Source organism: Arachis hypogaea, chromosome 9 (genome assembly GCF_003086295.3).
Source record: "Arachis hypogaea cultivar Tifrunner chromosome 9, arahy.Tifrunner.gnm2.J5K5, whole genome shotgun sequence".
Classification (NCBI taxonomy): domain Eukaryota; kingdom Viridiplantae; phylum Streptophyta; class Magnoliopsida; order Fabales; family Fabaceae; genus Arachis; species Arachis hypogaea.
Window position 1 is genome coordinate 84,545,488 of NC_092044.1, and position 4,659 is coordinate 84,550,146.

Here is a 4,659-nt window from a genome sequence, read left to right on the forward strand (position 1 = left end):
TTTCATTAGTTTTTATGCTAAATTCACATTTCTGGACTTTACTATGAGTTTGTGTGTTTTTCTATGATTTCAGGTAATTTCTGGCTGAAATTGAGGGACCCGAGCAAAGTTCTGATAGAAGGCTGACAAAGGACTGCTGATGTTGTTGGATTTTGACCTCCCTGCACTCAAAATGGATTTCCTGGAGCTACAGAACTCTAAATTGCATGCTCTCAACGGCATTAGAAAGTATACATCCAGAGCTTTCCAGCAATATATAATAGTCCATACTTTATTCGAGATTAGATGACGTAAACTGCCGCTCAACGCCAGTTCCATACTGCATATTGGAGTCAAACGCCAGAAACACGTCACGAACTAGAGTTGAACGCCAAAAACACGTTACAACTTGGCGTTCAACTCCAAAAGAAGCCTCTGCACGTGTAAAGCTCAAGCTCAGCCCAAGCACACACCAAGTGGGCCCTGGAAGTAAATTTCTACATCAATTACTTACTTATATAAACCCTAGTAGCTAGTCTAGTATAAATAAGACATTTTATTATTGTATTAGACATCCTGGGTTGTATTTTTGATCCTGTGATCATGTTTTGGGGGCTGGCCATTCAGCCATGCCTGGACTTTCATCACTTATGTATTTTCAACGGTGAAGTTTCTACACACCATAGATTAATGGTGTGTCGCTCTGCTGTACCTCAAGCTTTAATGCAATTACTACTATTTTCTATTCAATTTAGTTTATTCCTGTTCTAAGATATTCGTTGCACTTCACCATGACGAATGTGATGATCCGTGACACTCATCATTATTCTCACGTATGAACACGTGACTGACAACCACCTCCGTTCTACCTTATACCGAAAGCATATCTCTTGGATTCCTTAATCAGAATCTTCGTGGTATAAGCTAGAATTGATGGCGGCATTCATGAGAATTCGGAAAGTCTAAACCTTGTCTGTGGTATTCCAAGTAGGATTCAGGGATTGAATGACTGTGATGAGCTTCAAACTCGCGATTTTTGGGTGTGATGACAAACGCAAAAGAATTAATGGATTCTATTCCGACATGATCGAGAACCGACAGATGATTAGTCGTGCCGTGACAGAGCATTTGGACCTTTTTCACTGAGAGGATGGGATGTAGCCATTGACAACAGTGATGCCCTATATACAGCTTGCCATGGAAAGGAGTAAGAAGGATTGAAGGAAGGCAGTGGGAAAGCAGAGATCCAACAGGGACAAAACATCTCCATACACTTATCTGAAATTCCCACCAATGATTTACATAAGTATTTCTATCTTTATTTTCTAGTTATTTATTATTATTATTCAAAAACTCCATAACCAATTATTATCCGCCTAACTGAGATTTACAAGATGACCATAGCTTGCTTCATACCAACAATCTCCGTGAGATCGACCCTTATTCACATAAGGTTTATTACTTGGACGACCCAGTGCACTTGCTGGTTAGTTGTGCAAAGTTGTGAAGTAATGTTTGGACCATGGTATCATGCACCAAGCTTTTGGCACCATTACCAGGGAGAGAACGAACATGAATGCCATTATTAGAGATCACAATTTTGCCTATCAAGTTTTTGGCGCCGGTGTCGGGGATTGTTCGAGTTTGGACAACTGACAGTTCATCTTGTTGCTCAGAGTAGGTAATTTTCTTTTTGTTTTATTTTCGAAAAAAATTTTCAAAAATTTTTCAAAAATTTATCCCTATTTTCAAAAAAAATTAAATAAATAAATAAATTATTCTATGACTTCAGAATTTTTAAGAATGGATTCTAGAGTTTCATGTAACAAGTTAAAGCCTGGCTGGCTGTAAAGCCATATCCAAATTCTTTTCTATTGAGGCTTCCACCTGTTAACATAAAAGGCATGTATATGGAGTTGGATGAAGTATCAGCTGTTGCATGCCTGATTTATATCCTAAAGCTGGCTGGCTATTAAGCCATGTCCAACCCCTGGATTGGAGCTTTAGGCTAACATTGAAAGATTCCTAGAATTCTTCTTAAAAATTTTGAATTTCTTATTTTCTTTTTCCTATATGTTTTTTGAAAAATATATACAAAAATTATAAAATCGAAAAAAAATCAAAAATATTTTGTGATTCTTGTTTGAGTCTTGTGTCATGTTTTAAGTTTGGTATCAATTGCATATTCATCTTGTTCTTGCATTTTTCGAAAATCCATGCATTCATAGTGTTCTTCATGATCTTCAAGTTGTTCTTGGTAAGTCTTCTTGTTTGATCTTTAAATTTTCTTGTTTTTTGTTATATGATGTTTTTCATGTGCATTTTTGCATTCATAGTGTCTAAACATGAAAGATTTCTAAGTTTGGTGTCTTGCATGTTTTCTTTGCATTAAAAGTTTTTCAAAAATATGTTCTTGATGTTCATCATGATCTTCAAAGTGTTCTTAGTGTTCATCTTGACATTCATAGTGTTCTTGCATGCATCATGTGTTTTGATCCAAAATTTTTATGTTTTGGGTCATAATTGTGTTTTTCTCTCTCATCATTAAAAATTTAAAAATAAAAAATATCTTTTCCTTTTTTCTCTCAAAATTTCGAAAATTTGAGTTGACTTAGTCAAAATTTTTTTAAAATTAGTTATTTCTTGTAAGTCAAGTCAAATTTTCAATTTTTAAAAATCTTATCTTTTCAAAACTTTTTCAAAAAAAATCAAATCTTTTTCATTTTTCTTACTATTTTTCAAAAATTTTTAATTTGAATTTTAAAATCTTTTTCTTATCTTTAATTCATAATTTTCGAAACTTTACTAACAATTAATGTGATTGATTCAAAAATCTGAAGTTTGTTACTTTCTTGTTTAGAATGGTTCAATCTTTAAATTCTAGAATCATAACTTTTAGTTTCTTGTTAGTCAAGTAATTAATTTTAAATTTTAAAATTTAATTCTTTTTCAACTATATCTTTTTAATCATATATTTTCAAATAATATCTTATCAAAAAAAATTTTGATTTCAAAATATCTTTTCTAACTTCTTATCTTCTCAAAATTGATTTTCAAATCTTTTTCAACTAACTAATTGACTTTTTGTTTGTTTCTTATCTTTTTCAAAACCACCTAACTACTTTCCTTTCTCTAATTTTCGAAAATTTCTCCCTCCTTTTTTTTAAAATTCGTTTTAATTAATTAATTGTTTCAAATTTTAATTTTAATTTTATTTCTTCTCTTTATTTTCGAAAATTACTAACCCTTTTTCAAAATTAATTTTCGAATTCTCTCCCTCTCATCTTATTCTATTTATTTATTTATTTACTAACACTTCTCTTCACCTCAAGAATTCGAGCCCTATCCTCACCCTTGTGTTTGGATTCTTCATTCTTTTTCACTCTTATTCCCTTTTCTTCTTCTACTAACACAAATGAATCTCTATACTGTGACAAAGAGGATTCCTCTTCCTTTTCTGTTCTCTTCTTTCTCATATGAGCAGGAACAAAGAAAAAGGCATTCTTGTTGAAGCTGATCCGGAACCTGAAAGGACTCTGAAGAGGAAACTAAGAGAAGCTAAATTACAACAAACCAGAGACAACCTTACTGAAATTTTCGAACAAGAAAAGGATATGGCAGCCGAAAATAATAATGCAAGGAGGATTCTTGGTGATTATACTACACCTACTTCCAAGTTTGATGGAAGAAGCATCTCAATCCCTGCTATTGGAGCAAATAACTTTGAGCTGAAACCTCAACTAGTTGCTCTACTGCAACAGAACTGCAAGTTCCATGGACTTCCATCAGAAGATCCCTACCAGTTTTTAACTAAATTCTTGCAGATCTGTGAGACTGTTAAGACTAATGGAGTAGATCCTGAAGTCTACAGGCTTATGCTTTTCCCTTTTGCTATAAGAGACAGAGCTAGAACATGGTTGGACTCACAGCCTAAAGATAGCCTGAATTCTTGGGATAAGCTGGTCGCGGCCTTCTTGACTAAGTTCTTTCCTCCTCAAAAGCTGAGCAAGCTTAGAGTTGATGTTCAGACCTTCAAACAAAAAGATGGTGAATCCCTCTATGAAGCTTGGGAAAGATACAAGCAGATGACCAAAAGGTGTCCTTCTGACATGCTTTCAGAGTGGACCATTCTAGATATATTCTATAATGGTCTATCTGAGCTCTCCAAGATGTCATTGGACCATTCTGTAGGTGGATCTATTCACCTAAAGAAAATGCCTACAGAAGCTCAAGAACTCATTGACATGGTTGTAAATAACCAGTTCATGTACACTTCTGAGAGAAATTCCGTGAATAATGGGATGCCTCAAAGGAAGAGAGTTCTTGAAATTGATGTTCTGAAGGCCATATTGGCTCAGAACAAAATGTTGACTCAGCAAGTCAACATGATTTCTCAAAGTCTGAATGGATGGCAAAATGCATCCAACAGTACTAAAGAGGCATCTTCTGAAGAAGAAGCTTCTGATCCTGAGAACCCTGCAATAGCAGAGGTAAATTATATGGGTGAACCTTATGGAAACACCTATAATTCATCATGGAGAAACCATCCAAATTTCTCATGGAAGGATCAATAAAAGCCTCAACAAGGCTTTAATAATGGTGGAAGAAATAGGCTCAGCAATAGCAAGCCTTATCCATCATCTTCTCAGCAACAGACAGAGAATTCTGAGCAGAGCACCT

The 4,659-nt window shown here is 34.5% G+C and overlaps 1 non-coding gene across 1 annotated transcript; it reads right to left on the minus strand.

Moving 5' to 3' along the window:
- Nucleotides 1-3,986: 3,986 nt before the first annotated feature.
- On the minus strand, nt 3,987-4,094 carry LOC112713812 (small nucleolar RNA R71). The gene has a single exon (XR_003158772.1). It is a non-coding gene; the product is annotated as a small nucleolar RNA R71 (small nucleolar RNA).
- Nucleotides 4,095-4,659: the final 565 nt, after the last annotated feature.